The sequence below is a fragment of the Helianthus annuus genome, chromosome 15 (genome assembly GCF_002127325.2).
Source record: "Helianthus annuus cultivar XRQ/B chromosome 15, HanXRQr2.0-SUNRISE, whole genome shotgun sequence".
Taxonomy (NCBI): Eukaryota; Viridiplantae; Streptophyta; class Magnoliopsida; order Asterales; family Asteraceae; genus Helianthus; species Helianthus annuus.
The window spans coordinates 92153381-92179409 of NC_035447.2; positions in this window are offsets into that span (position 1 = coordinate 92153381).

The window sequence follows — 26029 nt, forward strand, 5'->3', positions numbered from 1 at the left end:
ATCCATCCGATTGCGTCTTTTTTAAATAATCTTTCAGCAGGGGGGGGATAAAGAAAAGAACTCACGGCAGTTGCCGAGATCGGTTATTCGGGAGCCTTGAGTCAAGTTCTATCGAGGGGCGTGAGGGAGATCAGTACATGCAGGATTGTGAGTATCCCAGGACCCACCCTGTATAAACTTATGTGTTCGCTTTGATAAGATTAATCTATATAGACCTATGTGTTTGCTTTGATAAGATTTAATAATTTTTTTTAATAAATTAGTCCGAGTGGTAGAGGATCCTGTAAAAAGTCCAACTTTTGTGAGAAGTGTGAGAAATAATTTGGGAATGACAAGTGTCCCTTATCTTAATTAATTCAAAAGGGTATATTAGTAATTATCCATTCTTATCAATTAATTGATTTCCAAAGATAACTACCAAAAATATCAGGCGATATATTAGGGATGTGATTCAAATTCGATTTGTTCTATACATTTAATTGTTTACGATAAGTTCTTGTGGTAGTGTTATATTCCCCAGTCAATAGTGTTATGTTATGTACAGGTATCTTTAATCTCCTTTTCATAGTGTTTTATCCCCATCAATAGTGTTTTATTCTGTATAGTGTCTTACAGTAAACAGATAGTGTTATATCTTTCTATAGTGTTTTATCATGTAATATACTGTTCCTTTTACTAGTGTTTTATCCTCATCAATAGTGTTTTATTCTGTATAGTGTCTTACAGTAAACAGATAGTTTTATATCTTCATATAGTGTTTTTATCATGTAATATACTGTTCCTTTTCATAGTGTTTTATCCCCCATCAACAGTTTTTTATTTATGTATAGTGTCTTACAGTAAACAGATAGTGTTATATCTTCCTATAGTGTTTTATCATGTAATATACTGTCCTTTATAGTGTTATAAAAAGTTGTTGTGAAGGAAATCGAAGAATTTATTTCAGTACGAGAAATTCGCTGATTTTTTAGGAGATTGATGGGGGTTTTGAAACAGTTACCATAAATTCGTTGATTTATAGGAGATTGATGGAGGTTTTGAAACGGTTACCATATTTGAAACGTTGGAAAAGTCACTATTGCCCTTTAATTTTACATAAGGTCCTTCTAATTAAAACACAATTTACATTTTATACCCTATTGATCTCAACCATTAGATCAAATATCCAATGGTTTAAATCACTTCTTACCTTTCTCACATTTTAGACACTTTTTACCATATCCCTACCATAGTCCGAGTAATTCATTTTTGCAAATGATTCGTCAAAGGAGGACGCCTCTTTTATGCTTGTATTATTTTAGGCCTTCAAAAGACTGAATAATTGTTCAATAATCATATATACATTTATGTGCCTTTATATATCATATAATAATCAACTTTTGTGATATTGACCGTCATAGCTTGCAAATTTTTCGAGTTTGCAATTTGACTATTATTATTTCAACCATTTTGATATACTCGACTAGTATTTGAATCCGTTACATGTTACGGATCATCCGTATTGTACTTGGCTCAGATGTAAAAATACAATACTTATTTTATTGGTCTTGAATTAAATACAATTTATTTTATTTAACATATAAATTGCCATTCCTTAAATACGCCGTTTAATACTGGTGGATATATCCATGGGTTTATAGCCTAGTGACATCTTGTGGGTGTGATAAGACTTTGGGATCAATAGGTCCTTGGTTCGATTTCCACAATGTGGTTTTCCCACATTTATTGGGTTTTCTCTTGAATTGATGTATAGACATTATGCCTAGTGGAGATGAATATGATCGGGTGGTTCCGCTGGTGGCACGATGATACTCCAGTAGTCTGTCAGTGATCCAAATTTGTTGTTAAAAAAAATGTTGGTGCAAATATTAATATGACCTAAATACAACACTAAATAAGAAATAACATTTATATATTTGTTTTTCTATCGTCACATTTATATATTTGTTTTTTATTTTTATTTTTTATCGTTGAAGTGTTTGCGCTTGCTTAATTTCCGTTTATTCAAACGTGAAAATGCACACAAAATATTGATAACTATTAGAAGGGAACGGACCATGACAAAAAGACATTAGACATGTGCACTGGTGACCTAACAAAGAAAAATAATTTATATGAAATTTCAATAATTCAATTTGTCACATTGTATATCGTTGACAGCTGAACAGAAGGAAGCATCCTTATCACTAACACTAAACATATACTATATTTATTAAATCAAATGCGAAAACGAGACATGAAAAATTGAAATTTAATAAGGTAGAAAGAAATGTCAGATATAAATTATCGGTATAGCTAGATGTTATATGAAACGTCTGTTTAAATTTCATGAAAAGGCATCATCAATAATTATGTTTTCATGACGAAATTTAAAACATATGTATGTAAGCATTGCGGATGTCCCATAAATTCGCATATCTAGTTACTAACTAATGCATGAAGTATAGACAAATATGAAAAATGACCTAACTTGTAACGCATTTAAACACATAATAAAGAGATATATTTGGCATGTGGATATTTTTTCCTATAAAAATATTCTTTTTATGTTGATAATATGTACGTACGTTATTGACTTGAGAACTTTAATATTTGACTTGATTAATTTGTTGGCGAACCATCCCACCGACCATGGTTTTTTGGTGCCTTATAATTATAATTGTTTCAAACGTGTTCCATTCTTGGCACGATTTTGAAGTTTGCCTTGCACGGTTAAATGGTTGATGCATGAAACGAATTAGCATCGATTGTAGTTTTCCATTCCAGTATTCCATGATACATTGAAAAATTAATAGAAAGTATAACTATATTTTCCAAGTTATAAAGGTTATAAAAAGAAGAATGTTCTTGGTTCAAAAATTTAGATTTAAAAAAAAAAGTATGAATTTAAGAATGTTTTAATCTAAACAATTGAAGTGGGTAGGTTGGTATTTAAAAAGGCAACTGGATATTTTTTTATTTATTTAACTAATCAAAATATGTATTGGCAGTTTGGCACTGATCTATCTTTGTACTTCATTCACAAGTCTATGATTACATTTGACCCCAGACAGCTTTAAAGTCACTAACCAATGTTTAATTGCCATCATATATTTATTTTAGGATTGTTCTATTTCCACACCCCTATAATCTTATTTTCACATCCCTATTTGTATACGGGCCGTATATTATATACGGGTCGTATACATACTTACATATTGTTTCGAAGGTTGGACAAGGGTTTTTAGTTTTGAAATCTGTATACGGGTCGTATAATGTTATACGGCCCGTATAGCCCGTATAGAAAGTTTAATTTTTTGTTGAAATCGGGAAACCGTTTAATAAGTTTTGTAAATTTTAAAATAGTGTTGTATATATTGGATTATGTTACGAGTTTGTAGTTAAACGTATTTATTATGTTTAATAAGTTTCCTCCTTGTAAAACGATAAATATGTATAGAAAAGTTAATTTTTTGTTGCAATCGGGAAACCGTTTAATAAATTTTGAAAATTTTAAAATAGTGTTTTATATATCGCATTATGTTACGAGTTTGTAGTTAAACGTATTTATTATGTTTCATAGGTTTCCACTTTGTAAAACGATAAATATGTATAGAATAGTTAATTTTTTGTTGCAATCGGGAAACCGTTTGATAAGTTTTGTAAATTTGAAAATAGTATTGTATATATCGGATTATGTTACGAGTTTCTAGTTAAACGTATTTATAATGTTTAGTAAGTTTCCACTATGTAAAACGATAAATATGTGATATGATTATGATAAACTACGACAACAATTATTAAACAAACAAGTTAACATCTAAACATAAGATTAATATTTATAATGTTTTACATCTAAAAAAAAAGATAAACTTTTACAAAGTTTCAAACGTAAAATAACAAAAAAAATAATAATAAAAATAATACAACAAGCAGCTACGGCGGTGGTGGTGGTGGTGGTGCTGCGCCAGCTCGTGGAGGTAGGGGCGCGGCAGAATGCATAGCCACAATCGCCTCGACCATCCACCGTACATCCTCTCTCACTGCAGCTAAATCCCCTCTGACTGCAGCTAAATCCCCTCTGACTGCAGCTACATCCGACTCGACCTGAACGAGTCTCTCCTCCACCCCCGGTGGAGACATCACACGTTGTCTCACGCTGCGTCGAACGTACGGGCGATCACCCCGTAACTCCTCCGCAGCTACCTGTGATCGATCGCCAGTATGAGCGACCCCCTCTCCGTCGCCTCCCTCTCTGTCGCCTCCATCTCCCTCGCCCTCGCCTCCCTCTCCATCGTCTCCCTCCTCATCACCACCCTCTCCACGGGGTCCCTCACCCACACCATAAGCCCAAACCAGCTGCCCTCCCTTGACCTCGCGAGCCAAACCCATCGATAGGGCTGTGTCCCTCCCAACCCTGTCAAGCTGGCGTGTCAGGGTCATATCACTTGCCACCTGCGGGGACAGGAGGCGAAAGAAACCCTTCACCAGACGAGTAACGAAGGCCCCACAGCTGATGTGGGAAGAGGGTCGCTTAAAAGCGTACTCGGCGAGATATGCGGCCAACTTGTACGCCAAGTTGGCCCTCCCGCCGTTAAGTAAGTCGTGCAAGAAGAATAGGTCATTTTGGGTGACCCATTCCCTGCTATCATGACGACCGGCAATCGTCACGGCGATACACCGATGTAGGTATCGGTGAAACGGGTCGTAAAGATCAGTCGCCCGTGCCTTCGGGGATCGCTGACTCGCTTTCGCGAACTCCCCGAACCCAATAGTGCGCCAATACGGCCACAACACGTCAGTGGACGTGCTGACTGGCGCATCAAAAAATGCGCGGGACCTTGAGTCCTCCTGTGAGTACAGACCCAAGGCAACATCGAACTGAGGAAGTGTCATCCTCTGAGTCTTGCCGCAAATAGTAAAAGCTACGGCCTCTATCGTCAAAAAATGCTGAAAACCCCCACCCCGGGTGTCCGTAAATGAAAAGGTAGATAAAAACTTTAAAGTAATCTCCCTGTGGGCCCGCACCAGCTGCTGATGACTCAGCCATATCGTCTGTAACAAATAACAATTACAACTTAGCAATCACTATACGATTATCGTTAACGTATTATACGAATACTGTTCTTGTATACGAACGTATTGTACATATCATATACGCTCGCACAATGTTTGAATATTCAACAAGTATACGACCGTATATAAAATATACGTTCGTATAATGTTTGAATATTCAAACAGGTATACGACCGTATATAATTATACGATCGTATAATGTTTGAATATTCAAAAGTTATACGAGCGTATATAATGTATACGATTGTAAAACCTTTAATTATTCAAGTGTATACGGTCGTATAAAGTGTATACGATCGTATATTGTTTGAATATTCAAACATTATACGATCGTATACAATTTATACGACCGTATACACTTGAATAATCAGTTATAATTTTCTGTTTCAATTTTTTTTTTCAAATTGAATTATACAATCGTAATCGTTACGCCTATCTACGCTTTACTATACAAGACCATAATCTAACATGTTACGGAATTTGAAAGTTTACTATACGAAAACGTACCGTATAGGAAGAACGAGAAGAAAACGCCAAAAACGCCAAAAACGACGAAGAACGCTGTCCAAGAACGATCCGAGAGAAAACCGAGATAATTTTTGGTGGAATGTTGAGGCCGTATGGTGGAAATGAGGTCGTATAAAACTTATACGATCTTTTTTCCTTTGTATACGGGCCGTATAAAAGTATACGACTCGTATACAGTAATTTAATTTATTTTAATTCTGTCGTATACTTAATATACGATCACGGTATATGAGGCATATATTTTTATACGGCCCATATACAATTCAGTATTTTTCATTTATTTTCAATTACTATATGCGGAACTGGCGAAAATACGGTCTGTATGCGTTAACGTTGATTCGTTTAAATGTTTTTTCAAATTCAATTTCAACAAGTTGCCAAGACATTTATATAACGTGTATGTTGATCATTACAAATTGTCAAAACATGTAAATGACATTTTATATTCATAGGGTACCTATATCTATGTAATCCCTGGTCCTATATTCATCAACGATCGTATTATATTGGTTAATACGTTCCTTGTAATACTGATACCAACTTTCTGCTGGCGTATTCCGTGTCGGTTGTCGCCAGTATCCTGATGGGTTGGCATTGGATATTCCCCTTCTAATCTGACGTGAATAAAATGGCTCCTGTGTACATGTACAAGCGCGACTGTTCGATGCGGAATACTTTCTTTGGCTGTTGTGAACATGGGAAAAAATGAAGCACAACCAAGGTCACTTAATAAGAGACAAATGACATTCCACCGGTTTGCTATCAGAAGCCCCGTGAATGGCATTTGTAGCCACTTATGTTGAGGTGCTCCGTCTATATGGTCGGACCAAACTAATGATTCCAGAACTTGTTGATACTGAACTTCATTTATGTTTTTCCAAAATTCGTGGAACCGGTTGCACCCATCATGAAGATTCTGCCGTATGAACGGCCACTGCCACTCTTTAAGCGATAAGCCGACCGCTATAGATCGAAACCCACAATTACCATCACCCTGCACATTTTGTATGTGACTGAGGTGTGGATAGAAGCACGGTGGAATGTACTTTTTGAAGTGCAAAAACATATTAACTTGTCCAACAGGCAGCAAAGGTAAGTCTGGTGGCTCTTCCTTTGATTTTGCGACCTTGTTTTTCGTTTTCGAATTCTTAGCGCCTTTCGCAATCTCGCCGAAGAGCATAGGTGTTTCAGTATAATAACTTTGTAACTCGACAAACGAGCTGTGCCTGGTAGGTTCGATCGCTGACTCTTGTGTGCCAAACCCATCTTGTGAATCACTATACTGGTCCTGCGTTGTAAAAAAGCTGTGTCTAGAAGGCTCCGTAAACGAATCATCCTTCCTTTGTTGCTGAGCTTTTAAAGTTGGACGACCCCGTGTGTTTTTTTGCACAACTGGTTGTTTAAGCTTCGTCTTATTGAGTTGTACCAACTCCTTCATCTTTTGAATCAAGTTTTTCTTGAGTTCTCTCGGCTGAGCACTTAAATGTTGTTTGAGAAGCGCAAATTCGCCGTCTAAGCCGAAAGAGTCCACCTTGCTCGGTTCCACTATGGAGTCCAAATTTAACTTTCTCCAAAAAGGGTCTATCAACTCCAACGGGATCATTTCACCTAAGAAACATATCAACAAACAACATAAAACGTCAATAAGATTTTGCGTGATGAAAGGCTATGATTATAAAATGTGGTTGGTCGAATAATGTATTACCATTCGTTGTATACGGTTCCAACCAACACACGCACGGCAACCCACAGCTTTTATACAAACGGCACGCGCATGTACGGTTATATAACATTAATTTTTCTATTTCATTTACTTCGTCTGATATCAACTCTAGGCAGGCATGTGAAACCTTCTTTAGTAGGAGATTAAATATGGGTTTGTTATGATGACCCAATGTTCGGCTCCTGCTTGTTTCAATGCTGCCTTTGATTTCTGTCACCTGGTTTCTTATGAGCTTATCGATAAGTGGTACCACTTTCTCCAGGGTGTAATTAGAGTTGCCTAGGTACTGCTTCAAAAGGGCATGTTGACCCTCTGCCCTGTTCGTTGTACGTTGACCGAAGTTCAGATGTTGGTCGCTCCAGAACGAAACAAACCGGTCTCTATATGGTTGTAACCAGATTGAATCCAAATAGTTCATAATCTCTGTAATCAAAGTCAAGTACAGTTAAGACAAGTCAAATAAATACGATTATCAAGCAAAAATTATATAAAACTTACCGTCGGTTTTTTTGCGTGGCAAGTTTGATCGTATTCGCTCGTACCAGTAGTTGTAGTCATGATCGGTCGTTGAGTTAATTATCTCGCCCCACTTGTAAAGAAACCTATCCCATTTATCATCTGTTTTAAAGCTTTTCCTGCAATGTTTGAAGATGTTTTGCTGTATGTGCCACCTACACAATGAATGTCTAGCCCTGGGAAACACGGTTGCACATGCGTTCATTAGGGCGCGATCTCTATCCGTTACTATTACACGGGGTTCCATAACACTGTCTAATGAGTGTTTCAACCTCAACCCATGTGAATTTTTCCTGTTTCTCGTTGCTTACGAACGCATGAGCAAAACGACATCAACGTGGATGTAACACCGATAATCTGGACTAGCGGCATTTTGTACCGATTCGTCTTGTAGGTGGCGTCTATAAGCAACACATGCGGGAAGGCGCGCCACAACATGTTCGACTCCGGGTGGATGAAGAAAACATCCTCGACCCATTCGCCGTTTTGAGATGTTCTATGGTAAAAAACAAACCCAACCTTCCCCAACCGGTCGAAAAGTATCTGCATTGGAGTCTCGCCGACTTGTTCCATTCGACCCAATTTGGCCCGAGCGTTGTATATGGTGTTTCTTGTTGAGATATTATGGAGGTTCTGTTCTTTAATGGCAACAAGAATCTCTCGTGGTTTTATATTCTGATGCGTCATTTGCTCCACCGTCCTCTCTTCTGATGGAGTCAGCCTCATTAGGGACGGATGACCCTCTGGATACAGAAATGGTTCGTGGTTATGTTTAGCTTCATCAACCTTTAGATCCCAATAACCTAACCTCTTTTTGTATGCCCCGATCAGTTGGAACTTGCAACCGGTTTTCCTGGTCCCGCTGCGTCTGACCGTGGCTGTTGATTTGTACTCGCCGGCACAATCGCACGTAAGCCAGATTTTTAACGGCTGACCGCTACCCTGTTTATCGTAGATGGTGCGTTTGGTGACGAGGGCGTAGCCATTTACGCGTCCAACGTCTATACACCACTCTACCAATTCATCCATGCTAGCGAATTTCTAACGAAAACACTTATATGTGTCAATTAATGATTAACCAATCGGTTTAGCTTTAGTATAAACGGGTTCGGGTTAGTTTCAGGTTGAACCTGCGAACCCGTTTGGGTTAACGGGTCGGGTTCGGGTCAACATGGTCGGGTTGGCGGCTTGACCCGTTACACATTTATACTATATTATGTTTTTTTAACAATATATTTTACGTCATAAATTAAATGGAGTGCATATTTTTATGCCATGATTATAAGTTAAAAAGAGAAATTAACATAGATTTCAACCCATGAAAGTTCGGGTCGTGTTCGGGTTGTTATGTATGATACGATTTTCGGGTTCGGGTCGAGTTCGGGTTTGTGTAAAATTTTCAGGTTCAGGTCGGGTTGAACCCACCAACCCGCGAACACGACCCGTTGAGCAACCCTAATCTAAGGTTTTAATAAAAACAACATCAAACGTAAAAACACTAAAATAGTTAACGTACAACAAATAAACGTATAACTAAATGTTATACCTGCTTGTTTTGAAACTCACTACGTTCCTGGTCAGCATTTGGACCCTCCGGCGGTCCATCACTTATGGGAGGAGACTGAGAACTATCAGTCGGTGGTCCAAAACTAACAGGAGGGGCTTCAAAATTAACCGGGTGTTGCGATGGATAATAACCAGCATAATTAGGCTGAATTGCATCCAAACCCCAAGTATCCTGACCTGCATCAGACGCAAGAATGGGATCGAACGGAGCATTCAGATCAAACATGCCCGCTTTGTTATCTTCATTGTTATCATAACTCCCCTAATTCGCCTCGTTATCAAACACATTTAAAAAGTTACCCCAACCCGACATTATAGCGTAAATAATTTGAATACAGAGAAAAATAGAAGAAACGAATAGAAATTGAATGAAAATGAATGAAATTAGTGTCGTTTATATAGAGAATTTTACGGAAACATCGTTTCAAATGATTAACACGCGAATCGAGGAATCTAACGTCGAATCAAATAACTCGCACGAATATCGAGGAATCTAACGTCTAATCACATAAATCGCACGAGAATCGAGGAATATAACATCGAATCAGAGAATCTTACGTCTACTCGCACGTGAATCGAGGAATAATACATCGCGTCAAATAGTAATAAAACAATAAAATAAAGGAAATTCATTGTATACGAGCCGTATAGATATATACGACCCGTATAAAGTAGTCGTATAATATATATACGACCACAATATCATCTTATTCTAACATGGTTTATACGGGCCGTATAAGGTTATACGGCCGTATAACCTTATACGGCCCGTATAAACCATGTTAGAATAAGATGATACCATGTGGATTTATTAGGACCCTTATTTTATTTCCACTTTGAAATAACAGATCATGTGATTATTTTAAAATGATGTTTTCATTGAAAGTTGATTAATATATAAATAACTAATATTGCTAAACACTTCACTTTGTAGATTGTTAGTGTTCTAGTGTTAGTGTTTGCTTTTTGTATAGTGATGTAAGCTTAAATCATTAAAATTACAAGATTAGGTGATATTAAAATGCAAAATTTTGTCAAGAAAAAAGATACTAATCTAATTGTAATTAAAATACAAAATATATAAGTGAAACGATTAATAACTGATAATATGTTATGATGCTTTATAACTTATTTATCTGATGTTAGAATATTGATATTGGTACTCTTTCTCTATATGTGTGTATAAAGAGAGAGAGAGATAGAGTCCTTGTAAGATTTTAGGGTGTACCAAAAAAATGTCCCATTCGGTTATGTTTATATATGTGATATGTACAAATAATTGAAATAAATTAATTGAATCATCACTAAACTTTGTAACTTGTTAAAACGTATATGATTTTTTTTTAGAAAATTTTGTTACATTTTTTTAAAAAAATTCTTTGTTGCATTTCGTTTTTTTCAGTTTGCCACAAAAAAATTCTATGTTGCATTTCGTTTTTTTTTTAGAAAATTTTGTTACATTTCGTTTTTTTCAGTTTGCCAAAAAAAATTATTTTATTAATGCAAACCTGGAACAGATGGTCAACTGAATTGACTTTCTCTATAACGGAAAACTAAATCGTTTGTAACCCAAATTGATCTATCACTAAAATCTAAAAATCTAAATATTAGTCGTATGTTCAGTTTGACCCACAATCGAACCAAAACGACCAATGTTCAAATATACTTAGGCTTGTGCAATACTAGGTTTGGACCAATTGAACCAGAGGACCAACTAGCCATAATAGGTGTAAGTTGTTTGGTTATTGGTTTACAGTTTGAGATAAGTTCGGTTTATGGTACGGTTTATCGCAAAACCGGTGAAACCTCATTAACACAAGTGTCGAATCTTTTAAAATCCTTTATTATATTGAACGTTCCTCACTCCCTCCATTTTGATAAATGAACAAAAACAATTTATATTTTTTTATATAATTTAATAAAGAGTAAACTTCAATTTTCATCCCTGTGGTTTGCTAATTTTAACACTTCCAGTCCAATAGTTTAAACATTGCATTTATCATCCATTAGTTTGTTGATTTTAACAGTTTCAGTCCATTAGTTTCCTGATTTTAACAGTTTCAGTCCACACCACTAACACTGGTGTGGACTGAAACTGTTAAAATCAGGAAATTATTGGACTGAAACTGTTAAAATCAACAAACTAATGGATGATAAATGTAATTTATAAACTATTGGACTAAAAGTGTTAAAATCAGCAAACCACAGGGACGAAAATTGAGGTTTACTCTTTAATAAAAGAACACTTTCATATTGGTATGACAACCTATTAGTAATAATGTACGTATACTAATAATAATAGCAATATAACTCTCATTTGATTTTAAATATACAAGAATGTTTTACGGTTTGGTATAATTTTGCTTATTAACACGCTGCAATGCGCGTGTATGCTTTAACGTTTTTATATCTATATTTTTTCAGTTTAACATCTCTGTCGCAATGCATGGGTCCTAAGTCAAGTTAGTTATCATTTTCTACGTCTTACATTTACAACTTAATATCCCGTAACGTGTATGTCTAGTTCAACATTTTTATGTCTGTTTTTTTATTTAACGGTCATGTCACACTAATGTAATGGGTCTTAAATACAAGTTTATATTATTTAAAAGTATATTTCAGAAAGGGGTTTATAGTGCACACTACAAGACTGGTAGACCATAAAGTAAAGTTAACATACTTATCTTTTGATTACAAAAACCCAACACAAACTCTGACACTATGAGAATACGACACCGCATTCATATAATTATTTAATTCTTTTTACTAATTTCTCCTCAGGACAATAGTCGTACATCTGTCCTACCCACCCCAACCAATATGATATTGGTTGAATCCATGGAACAATTAAAATGATTTGGTTTTGTGGTGTTTAAATTAATTGCATTATAGGCTGGTGGGATACTAAGTTGGAATAAAGCTTATAAACTATGAGTTTCTGGGTTTGATTCTTACAAAAAAGTTTTTTATAGATTTATTGGGTTTCCTCCTGAATTAATCTATAGACATTATTCCTCCTGAATTAAAATGATTTGGTTTTGTGGTGTTTAAATTAATTGCATTATAGGCTGGTGGGATACTAAGTTGGAATAAAGCTTATAAACTATGAGTTTCTGGGTTCGATTCTTACAAAAAAGTTTTTTCTAGATTTATTGGGTTTCCTCCTGAATTAATCTATAGACATTATTGCTTACTGGAGATATATATAATAGGGGTGGTTCCACTAGTAGCACGATGATACTCCAGTTGTCAGTCAGTGATCTAAATCTGCCGTTCAAAATAAATTGATGTTTTGTTAAAAAAAAAAAAAAAAAAAAAAAAAAAACTTGGTATTAACTAATAAGTGATTGTTAGGTCTAAGAAGGGATGATAATGGCAAGTAAAAAATAGAGAAGTTGGTTCTCCTCAAACCCCTCATGTCCAAAACCTTTACGTTTACAATATAGAGTGTGGTAATTTATATAACATAAAATGCAACTAAAGAGAAATCTGTGCAAACAACCAAACAAAATTACTAATAATACAATGGATACTGTATTTAAATAACCTTAACTTTTACCAATTGGTCAATAACACTCTCAACTTTCGATTTGTACACCAACAATCCCAACTTACAATTTATTGGCTGATAACACTCCTTAACTAACTGAACTTAACATAGTTAGCTGATATCAGCTGCCACGTCATAAAAAGATGCCATGTCAGTTGCCACATCATTTAAAATGCCACATCAGCTACCACATTATAAAAATGCCACGTCATATGCCATGTCAGCAAAAAAAATCACATCAACAAAAACTAATTGGGTTAGGGTTCAATTAGTTAGAGAGTGTTATCAGCCAATAAGTTGAAAGTTAAGAGTATTGGTGTACAAATCAAAAGTTAAGAGTGTTATTGGCCAATTAGGGAAAGTTGAAGTTATTTAAATTCGATATCCCATTATAAAAGTTGTAAATTGTCGTTAACATACGGATGAGTAAACTTGGTATAAAATGTTTGTGGATCAAATAAATCGCCAGGGTAGGATTCCTCTCATTTTATCATACGATAACGTCATATTTCAAAGATGAAAAAAAAATTAAATAAATAAAAAAGAGTTAAATGTCATTTTAGTCCTTGTGGTTTGGGTTTTTTTGTCAGTTTAGTTCAAGCGTTTCATTTTATATGTAATTCTGTTAACTAGAAGGGCAACTCGGCCATATAAAATAACCGAATTGGCGTTTTCGTTAACAGAAAAAATGGATGAAGTTAACGCAGTGGACTAAAATGGCAACGGTGAAACCTTTTTGGACCCACAAGTAAAAAATGAAACCTTTGGACTAAGCTGGCAAAATGACCCAAACCAAAGGGACTAAAATGGCATTTAACTCATAAATAAATAATAGAGTTAAATGTCATTTTAGTCCATTTGGTTTTGGTCATTTTATCAGTTTAGTCCAAATGTTTCATCTTAGCCCGTGGGTCCAAAAAAGTTTCACCGTTGTCATTTTAGTCCACTGAGTTAACTTCATCCATTTATTATGGTCATGAGAAGGGCAAATTGGTCATTTTATATGTAACTCTATTAACTAGAAAGGCAATTTGGCCATATAAAATGACCGAATTGCCCTTCTCGTTAACAGAAAAATTGATGAAGTTAACCCAGTGGATTAAAATGACAACGATGAAACTTTTTTGGACTTACAAGCGAAAAATGAAACCTTTAGACTAAACTGACAAAATGACCCAAACCACAGGGACTAAAATGGCACTTAACTCTAAATAATAAATAAAAATGTTCGGTTTCAAGTATTAAACCATGAGCCGAACGATTATAACTTGGTTTTCAAATCATAAACTGATGATCTAGGTACCCGGAAGTCCCCAATCAGCGAAACTGGAATCGACAAGTAAAAAGTAGGAGGTGGGAACGTAGACGACGGAAGCTTGGAGTTTAACAGCACATGACTATAATAAACATCATAATTACGTAGGTTGATAAGTCAAAGTGATGTGACATTAACCCCAAAGCACATAAAACATTTTTTGAGACACACAATCTAATACTCACATCAAAAGGGCAAGGTCATCTGTGCAAGTAACACCATTGAAGATAAATTTTACAAAAAATAGAAGGTGGCTGTTTGGAGGCTGTTCCTTAGGCAGGAAGCCCCGCCTATAAAAGGGGACTCCACACAATGACAAAGATATTCAATTTCTCACTAAAAACTCTCTAAATTCTAAACTCATAATCTCTCTCTACTTCTGTTAATTCCTGAGAACCTACACTTATTCTCACATTGAAGTCCAAACACAGGAGGCCCTTTTTGCCTTACGACTAACACAACTTCTTTGTTCATAAATACCTAGGCTCTAACCTGAGAAGGATCCAATATACCTTAATGTCACGATCCGCCTAAATACAAAACTTTTTTTGCGAGTTCCGGAAGATTCCGGAACACTAAAGAGGTGTCTAGGGTTGCCGGGAAGTTTCCAGAACGACCTACAAGTTGCTGGAACTTCTCGACACCATCGGAACATTCTAGATCAACTTTGAAGGGGCTAGAATGGGCTGGAAGATTACTGGAACTTTCAAGGATGACGCAAGGATCATCTAAGTCATTCTAGGCCATGGAATTCTCTAGAATAACCCATAAAAAGCAGCCTAGAAATATCCAAGATATTATGTAAGGAAATCTCTAGATGGAGAATTCTCTAGAACTAGCTTAAGACTAGTATAAAAAGGTGACGGGGTCTCATTTGGAGATCACCCAACATCATAGCAAGTTTACATACTTGTACTTGTAACCCACTCTTGTAAACTCTCTTGTAATCAATACTAAGTTGTTTATTTGAAAGCAACACTTGTAATCATCACTTGATCCCTACAAAACCTTATCATCGTTGGGCACAAAAGCTTAACTTAGATCAAATCTAAGTCGCTACACGTGAGTCAAAAGCTAACTCCGTGACAAGTGGTATCAGAGCAGGACGATTCATTCGGGATGGAAACCGATACAAAAGGCGATGAAAGACGCACAACTAAGAAAGAGCGAGAAGCAACATTCGATAAGCGCATTGGTGACAATGAGGCAGCGATCACCGGATCGGGTGCACAACTTGACCAAGCATTCCAACGAATACAAACGTTGGAAACTGATTTTGAAACCTTCAAGGACGACGTCAAGTCCCTCATGGGCGTATGGCGCAACGAGCTTACGACATTGTTCATGGAGGAAATTTCGAAGCTACGAAACGAGGTGGAGAATAGTATTCGAGATTGTTATCACAACTTCTTGGTCCTAGAAGCAAAAGTAAAAGAAAGTAAACAAGTAGTTGTGCATCCAGCCAACACCGATCTCTTCACTCCTAGGGTCGAGATCCCAAAACCATCTCCATTCCTTGGCAAAAGAGAAGCACGGGCGGTTGACGACTTCGTATGGGAGATGGAACAATACTTGGGTAGGGTGCAAATCAAGGACGATGCCGCCAAAATCAAGACGGCCAGCATGTACCTAAAAGACACGGCAGCACTATGGTGGAGACGTCGATACACGGACATCACCAAAGGTACGTGCACTATTAACACTTGGGCTGAATTTGTCCAAGAACTAAAGAAACAATTTTACCCGGTCAATGCTGAGCACGAAACTAGGAGCAAATTGAGAAAGCTCAAGCATACCGGAACCCTGAAGGACTATGTCAAAGAATTCACAATACTTGTCCTTGAAATCCCCGACCTATCGGAAAAGGATTCCCTTTTCTACTTCCTCGACGGGTTACAATATTGGGCTAGAACAGAATTAGACCGTCGCAACGTTCAAGATTTAGCTAAAGCAATCGCCATAGCTGAAAGCTTGATCGATCTTAAAGAAAAACGTCCAACTAAACCCGTAGTCGAAGAACCTGATGACGACATAGGTGGGGGAGCAAAACCAAGTTACACTCGAAAGACGGAAGGTCCAAAACCCCCAAGATATAACAAAAACGAGCCCGCAAGGAGAGGATGCTTCATCTGTGAAGGGCCGCACGATGCACGCGATTGTCCAAAGAAGTCTAAGTTAACAACCCTTATCAGGACTGAAGATGATGAAGCTGAAGATAGCGGGGAGGCTCGTCTAGGAGCGATGCAACTCCAAGTCCTTAATGCTTTAAGGACATCACAAACAAAGCCGCTAAGAATAGCCCATGACCGCTCGAGTAAGAGGAAGGAAAATTCCAATGAGGACCCTAAAGGTCTTCGATTCATAACACTCGAGATTAACGGGCAACACACAAAAGCCTTAGTTGATACCGGAGCCAGTCACAATTTCATTACTAGGGACGAAGCCAAAAGACTTGGTTTACGGATCAGCACGCAAGAGGGACTAATGATGAAGGTTGTTGGCGGAGACCCCAAAGTAATCGAAGGAGTCACCTATAACGCTAAGGCCAAGGTCGGGACATGGAACGACAAGGTCACTTTCTCAGTCGTTCCCATGGACGACTACAAGATCGTGCTCGGGATGGCATTCTTTCGGAGATCCAACGGCATTCCAGCACCTTTTCTCAACACTATGTACATCATTAAGGGCAAAGAAGTTCACACGGTACCCTTGGAGACGGATACAAGGTACGAAGGCAAAGCATTGTCCGTCATGCGGATCGTGAGAACAAGGCATCAGCCACGCAAGTACCACGACGAGGACGTCGTGAATTTAGGTGGGGGAGAGTGTCACGATCCGCCTAAATACAAAACTTTTTTCGCGAGTTCCGGAAGATTCCGGAACACTAAAGAGGTGTCTAGGGTTGCCGGGAAGTTTCCAGAACGACCTACAAGTTGCTGGAACTTCTCGACACCATCGGAACATTCTAGATCAGCTTTGAAAGGGCTAGAATGGGCTGGAAGATTGCTGGAACTTTCAAGGATGATGCAAGGTTCATCTAGGTCATTCTAGGCCATGGAATTCTCTAGAATAACCCATAAAAATCAGCCTAGAAATATCCAAGATATTATGTAAGGAAATCTCTAGATGAAGAATTCTCTAGAACTATCTTAAGACTAGTATAAAAAGGTGATGGGGTCTTATTTGGAGATCACCCAACATCATAGCAAGTTTACATACTTGTACTTGTAACCCACTCTTGTAAACTCTCTTGTAATCAATACTAAGTTGTTTATTTGAAAGCAACACTTGTAATCATCACTTGATCCCTACAAAACCTTATCATCGTTGGACACAAAAGCTTAACTTAGATCAAATCTAAGTCGCTACACGTGAGTCAAAAGCTAACTCCGTGACATTAATCTAGCCATATCCTTGTTTTAACGTAAACCATTAAATCTAAATTGATAGAATGAATTAATTTATTTTTATTTAAAAGCTAACAATTTCCTAATTCCATAATTTTTATTCCGTTGGCCCAATTAACTTATTACTTTTACATAAACGTCTTGGATCTAATGAGCTTTAAAAGAAGTGAAAAGAAAGTAATAAAGGAAAAGTATAAAAATAATATAAATAAAAATAAACGTCATGTTTAACTTTGTAACAATAAAATACATGAAGGGGAAGAATGTTGTAAAAAAATAGTGAGATAAATAGGAAGCAATCATAGCATGTAGAGTCTCTGAGAATTCATGTACCCTGTTTGAGATTGAAAAAATGTGCACTCCTGTTATGTTTTGTTATTATTTAAAAAAGATCAAATTAGTATTGGGCTTAACAAACCTAATTCCAAGTGGCCTAAATTCTAAACCATAAAAAATGATTTGTAAATGGACCTATATTGAAAGTGGTATGTGTTTACTATTTAAAAAAAATAACATATACGTATCGGATTTTTTTTAAATCGCATGTCCCTTGAAATCATGGGCTTTGTGCGGAGGTCCTCCCCACAACCATCAAAGCCTCCCATGATAGCATGTCATATGTCTAAGGAGGAAAAGGCAAATGTGACTAAACAAATAGGAATTGGGGAAATCTATTGGCACACCAGCCAATCTATCAACATACTTTGCTTTTTCAATACGGGTTGCATAGGTCTATATTGGTCGTATAGGTTTAAAATTCAAAAGTCAAATCTGCATGTGTCAGTTCTTGTCTGGCGGCTGGCTGGACCAATACGGGTCGTATAGGACTATACGGGTCGTATTGCATTGTTTTTTTACAATTTTTTATATACATTTAATCATAGTTTTAACAAAATTTAATAAAAGAATTCTTTTATTTTGTAAACAAAAAACATTTTTAAAAATTTATCATATAGTATAGGTTTGGTACATGTTTTGTCACACCCCCAAAATACCACGTGCGGAAACACCGCGGGACGTGTGACGTGCCAGGATCCAGCCACTAATCACATTGAACTATAACAAGATATTAAATAAAAGTTTCCATTTATTTCACAAAGTAAATTCAAATCACAACTTAAAGCAAATACGTTCAGCGGAAGCACAATGTAAAATGTTATTCAAGTGTTTCAAAACAAATGTGCGAAAACAATGAACATGTATCCAAGAGCCACGACCTATGACCACTCTAGCACTCCCAGATAGCAAGTTCCATAACCATGAATCTAACGACCTGCAAGCATGCAGACAAGTGTGTAAGACGATGCTGGTGAGTTCAAAGTTTGTTATCACGTTTAGTTACCAAGTATAAGTTTAGAGCTTTTCAGAAATACAAAGTTGTTAATAACTCGAGTACCGCAAGATGGCTCCAGATTATTTGCCCTTCCCCAATGCTCTATCAAACATTGGTCGAGTGGTTAAGGTAATTAGTTCACGCCCGTCCTCCCCGGTACGGTGTGAGGGTGCCAAACCTAAGAGCGCTATCAACTAATACCCCGTTACCTCCCCGGCAACCAATTCGGTATGTGATGGGACTTAAGTGATAGATATGAGTGTATTAACCAACATCCCAGGTTTAACATTCCAGTTAAACCCATTTACCCAATTGTAACGCCCTGTGTTTTGTACTTTCTATTTATAGCTTGTCTTACTCGTGTTGCTAATTTTGGAAGCTTTGTATCATTGTACTCGTTCCTTCTAGTACTCGTTGTAAACTCGAGATTTTGATCATGAATGAAAACTTGCATTTCCTTGTTACATACTATACATACACCATAATACGATTAATCATGAGATCATTTGATACTTCTTTGTGATACTTACAAACATATGTTGAACTTGTAAATATGTGACATATACTTGTTACTTACAAACATGTTACATACTTGTACATTACACTTTTTGCCTAGTTAAATCATGTTTTATTTCATATTTCACCTTGTTACAAGTTAGGGGAAACATTGTTGCATATTATTACACAACTTAACTAATAAAATTACTCATTATAATGTTTTAAAAAAATAAAAAACTAAAGAAACATGGCAGCCCAAATTCAGCAAAATTCAGCCCCATATAGTTGGGTTTTGTGGGCTAGTTTCAAGGTGTAACCCCTTCTAAACACTTCCAAAGCCCAACCCATTGAAACCCTAATCCTTCCCCCTATAAATACCACTTATAACCAGCCTCCCTACCACTTTTGCAACACTAAAAACTCTCAAAACATCCTCCAAACCGTAGCTGAAAGCAAAGGTTCGAGTAGATTGACACCCCTTCACGAAAATGAGCATAACTCACTCAATTCTTATCCGATTCACTCGATTCTTTTTCCTACTTGCTTGTATAATCATGGGGTTCGATTCCTAGACTTCTCCTTGGAGAAATCAGACCTGGAAATGCCCCGAAATAGTCCATAAACTTTCTGTTTGTTTTTATGTTCATCAAAAACTTGTTTAAATCTATGCAACTTGTGTCCAACACATCTCATACCTATGTCCTAATGCTTACAACTTATCCCATGGTTGGTTAAGCTTAAAAACAAGGTTGAGACATCTAAATCAGAGGTTAAAACCTCATAAACTTTCTGTTTTTAATTAGGGTTTTACCCACAAGTAATGTTCAAGTGTGAAACTTGTTGAATGTGTGGTGGTTGGATTAGCTTGGGCTATCCTTCATAAGAATCCACTCATTACTTGATGTTTTGCTATAGATTAGTTGTTGTTAATACCTTGATACTTGTATGTTCATGACCCTCCTTGTTGTTTATAACAACAAGTGTAGTGGTGAACAATAGAGGTGCCTAAATGGAAGCTTGTTCTTCCTACCTCATGTATGTATTCTATGACACAAAGAGGTACCTAAATGGAGACATTAATCTCCTACCTCATGCTTGAATCATAAGACCTGTAAACTATATAATATCTAAGTTATTCTATATGTATACATCTAAGTAACTAAGACTTGATGATGACTTAATAGTTATTTGTTAAGTGGACGTTACATCATCTATGACCATGCCCTTGTTACGACTCTAATGGATCTTAGAATCCATGAAATCATACCAACTCTTTTGAGTTTCAATAGTGTCAAGAACAAGAGTTATGCGTACAAGATGATTATTTTCACCTATGTTACTTTCTATATATTAAAAACTCCGAATCTATAATCTTCCGTTATACGCCAAACTCACACACCTACGTTTCCTTGTGTAGAAGGACAAGGTGCTCCGAACTAATTCATCTACAAACTTGCTCTCGGAATTTCAAGTCACCACTTGTAAACCGTGAGTATACTCGTATTTCCCCCTTTTTACTTTTACCACTTTTGGGGTGTAACATGTTTACCTATTAACTTACACATGAACACTTTGTTAAACACATGAACGTTCCTATAACATGCTTGTATACGTGATGACTTGATACTTTAAACTTGGGTTATTCTTATGTGTTGAACTTATCATTAACTTCGTACGAGCCAAACCTTGACATATGTAGCGCTATAGGATTAACGACCCGCCCGTAAACTTGAGGTTATGTCTTGAGCATATTGCGTTTTCTTGGTTTGATATGTTAGACACATGCCATATTTAAGGTTTATCTTGAATCATATGCTTGCCATGAGGAATTGATCACACTTTTTAACTTATGCTATGTACGTACCAAACTTGTATACTCGCCTTTGCTTTTGCATTGAATTGTATTTTTAAACATGTTACAGGTTGATGATGATCAAATGAAAACGGATAGCAAAGATGCCTAAATACTCACTTAGACGTTTAGGTTTAAAGTGTTGTATCAATTTTGTTTATGTTATGTTGAACAATGTTGTTATTTGCTTTTCTTGTAATGTTTTGACATTTATTTTGGAAATGAAATTTGGATTATTAAATTATTGTCACAAATAGCGTTATGATGTCTCGAGCAATCTTCACACTTCGTCTCATCCCGATGTTTCCGCCATTGGTTGGGGTGTGACAGATTGGTATCAGAGCCATAACTATAGGGAATTAGGAAAATTGCCATGCTTTTGCCCTAGTCTATAGTTTTAGGAACTTTGTCTCTTATTTGTTGTTTAAAACATTTGTGCTCTATCTTACATGCTTCCTAGCTACACTTCTTGTTAATAAATTTATGTGCCTTTCCTAAGGCTAACACGAATACACTTTTGCTATTTTATACTCTTGTAACATCAACGAGACAACTTTACCAAAATAGGCGTGAAACCCACAATTTGGTAAACGACTCTCACTCTACCTTTAATCTATTTTTGCACGAAATTTCACCATTAAGCTAGGAGTGACATCCACAACTTAATGGTAATTTCCATTTCAACTCTAGTGGACCCTTGTCAAAGTGTCAAAATTTTATTTTGGCCGACAAGTACCAACCACATTTAGGGTACGAAATCGTCAAGTTAGGGGTGAAACCCGCATCTTGTCGATTAAGTCCCATTCCTTGATTTTTTTTATTCTCGCCAAAGTCCCGAATGTTCCAATCATTTAGAGATGTGTAGTAACCGGAAGGGTAAGATACCGTTAATCGCTTCTCGACGAGAGTATCTTACTTATAGGCCAAAGCACAATATCTCTAAATCGAAAGGACTTTCGACCCACTTTGGAATTGTCGACGTTTCTCTACCCGAAACATTCCTATGTTTTATTGAGCCTCTCTTTTATGTATCTCAATTTATATGTGATTTTATACTTGAACGTTCATTCATTTCGAAATGTCGTTTTAATCATGTCGCACATTATCGCAATCACAAACAATAATAATTCTCATGAACCAACTAAATTTATATTTTCCTATTCGCAACTTATGTGCTATACATGTTGAATGTGTGTTGGAAACTTATGCTTTATGTGAACTTTACTTGGTACTTGAACATCTACTTGCTTTGCATACACAAACCTTGTTTTCAATTAATGATCAAAGTCTCATCCTTTCCCTTCTCTTTCAAATCTTTTAGATGTCTTCTAGTTCATCCAAGAAACTCAAGTCAAAGAAGGGTTCGACCTCCTCCGCCATGTCCCAAAAGGATTGTATGAAGTTTATGGCTAAACAATTTGCAAAGGTCCTACCCGACATTGTTAGCAAGATCCAAACCGATTCACCCCATGGTTCGGTCGACTCAAAGGCCGACAAACCCAAATCGACCTTCCAATTTAAGCACTTCATGGCTTGTAAACCCTTAGAATTTACCGGCAAGAATGGCGCTACCGCCATGATGAACTGGTTTGATGCCATCGAGCTTACCTTCTTGCAAAGTGGTTGCCCTGACGAACTAAGAACCTTGAATGCAACCGGTGTGTTTCGTGAAAAGGCACTTGAGTGGTGGACAACTGAGCGTAACAAGAGAGGAAACGAGGTCGCACACGCTATGCCGTGGGACGATCTCAAACAACTTATGAAGGATCACTTTTGTCCCCCTCACGAACTCCAAAAGTTGGAAAATGAATTCTGGAACCTCACGCAAAAAGGGAGTGACATGGATGGTTTGATTACACGCTTCAAGCAGCTTAGTGTTCTATGCCCTGGTCAAGTAGAAACCGCCCCCAAAACCGTGGCCAAATTCATTCGTTGTGTTGCACCTTCTTTAACAAACCATCTTGCATCTGCCAACCCTCAAACCATTGAAGACGCGTACCGCATAGCTACCGAACTTAACAACAATTGTGTTCTTCATGGAACCTTTGACAAGGTTTCAACAAAGAATGCGCACCAAGCCACCATTGACTCCCCTAATGAGTCTAAACCCTCCCAGCAATCTAAGAGAAACCAAGGCAAGAAGCGGAAGGCTTCAAGCCAAAACTGCGCGGTCGTCACTCCGCCAAACCCACAACCCCTTCAAACTGTGCCTGCTTTCGATGGTGAACGCAAGGTTTATACTGGAACGCACCCAAAGTGCGACAAATGCCGATATCATCACCCCCCAAACGCTCATTGTCGAAAGTGTGACAAGTGTGGCCGGTATGGGCATCTCTCGCCATACTGTCGTATCCCCCCACAGGCCTACCAAAACCAAGCTCTTTTGGCTCCAAATCAAGTCGCCCCTGTGCGAGCATGCTTCACGTGTGGTGATACCAACCACATGGCCAATGTGTGTCCTCAACGATATCAACCACAACAACCTCGACAGCAACAACCACAGCCACAACCCCAACAACAACAACAGGTTCAAGAACCCGCTAGGGGTCGAGTTTTCCTTCTCACCACAGCTCAGGCTCAAAATGCAAACGACGTCATCACTGGTACGTTTCTCATTAACCATGTCTATGCTTCATGCCTATTTGATACTGGTGCCGATAAAAGTTTTGTGTCGTTAGAATTCGAGTCTTTGCTCAAGTGTAAACGCTCTAAGTTGCCAAAATCTTTCGCTGTCGAAGTTGCTAATGGTAAAACCGTCAAAGTCAATTCTGTTCTCTCCAATTGTTCACTAATCCTTAACGATCATACGTTCTCAATCGATCTCATACCTATGCAAATGGGTAGTTTCGACGTCATAGTAGGTATGGACTGGCTTAGGCGAGTTCGTGCTGAAGTTGTCTGTTCTGAGAAGTTTATTCGCTTGCCTCTTCCAAATGGTGATTCTCTACACGTCTATGGTGAAAAGCCTTCTCAAGGCCTTAAGCTTATGTCATGCATCAAGGCAAACAAGTGCTTACGCAAGGGTACCTTCGCCTTTCTCGCCCACATCGTGGAAAAGAAGGATAAAGGCCCAAGCATAAGTGACGTTCCTGTTGTACGTGACTTTCCGGATGTATTTCCCGAAGACCTTCCTGGTCCTCCTCCTGCTCGTTCTGTCGATTTTCGCATCGATTTAGTGCCTGGCGCTACGCCTGTCGCTAAGTCCCCCTATCGTTTAGCACCCTCTGAGATGCAAGAGCTCTCGAGTCAACTTCAAGAGCTTCTTAACAAAGGCTTCATACGCCCTAGTACTTCTCCTTGGGGCGCTCCCGTTTTATTCGTCAAGAAGAAAGATGGGTCCTTTCGTATGTGTATTGACTATCGTGAGCTCAACAAGCTTACTATCAAGAATCGATACCCTCTTCCTCGCATTGATGACCTCTTCGATCAATTGCAAGGCGCAACCTGCTTTTCAAAGATCGATCTTCGTTCTGGGTATCATCAACTTCGAGTACTCGAAGAAGATGTGCCTAAAACCGCCTTTCGTACGCGTTATGGTCATTATGAGTTCGTGGTCATGCCCTTTGGTTTGACCAACGCACCTGCTGTCTTTATGGACTTAATGAACCGCGTGTGCAAAGCATACTTGGACCGTTTTGTGATCGTCTTCATCGACGATATCCTCATCTATTCCAAGACGCAAGCAGAGCATGAGCAACACTTGCGCCTTATTCTTGAACTCCTTCGTACTGAACACCTATATGCCAAATTCTCCAAGTGTGAATTTTGGTTACAAGAAGTTCAATTCCTTGGTCACACTGTCAACAAACTTGGTATTCACGTTGATCCCGCAAAAATCGAAGCTGTGAAAAATTGGGTCGCACCTAAATCTCCGTCCGAAATCCGTTCGTTTCTTGGTCTTGCTGGTTACTACCGTCGTTTTATCTCCAACTTTTCGAAAATCGCTGTTCCTTTGACCTCCTTGACTCAAAAAGAGAGACCTTTTGTTTGGGGTCCCGAACAAGAAGAGTCTTTTCAAACGCTCAAGGACATGCTTTGCAATGCTCCTATCCTAACGCTTCCTGATGGTAACGATGATTTTGTCGTGTATTGCGACGCTTCAAACCTTGGTCTTGGTTGTGTCCTTATGAAACGTGACAAAGTTATCGCTTACGCATCGAGGCAACTCAAAATTCATGAGAAAAACTATACTACTCACGACCTTGAACTTGGTGCGGTCGTTTTTGCATTGAAGATTTGGCGACACTACCTTTATGGTACTAAATGTGTAGTCTTCACCGACCATAAGAGCCTTCAACACATCTTCAATCAAAAAGAACTAAACATGCGTCAACGTCGTTGGGTGGAATTGTTAAACGACTATGACTGCGAAATCAAATACCACCCGGGTAAGGCGAATGTAGTAGCCGACGCCCTGAGTCGTAAAACTCACGTCCAAAGTATCCGTTGTTTCCAACTCGTCCACGATCTTCAAAATCGCATACGTAACGCCCAGTATACATCCGTTAATGAGGGTAACCTCTACAACGAAATGCAATGTGGTGCTGAGAATAGTCTTGTGTCCAAACCCGATGGTATTCTATACTATCTCAATCGCATCTGGATTCCCAATCGTGACGATCTTCGCAATTTCCTGATGAAGGAGGCCCATAACACGAAATATTCTATTCACCCTGGTGCCGATAA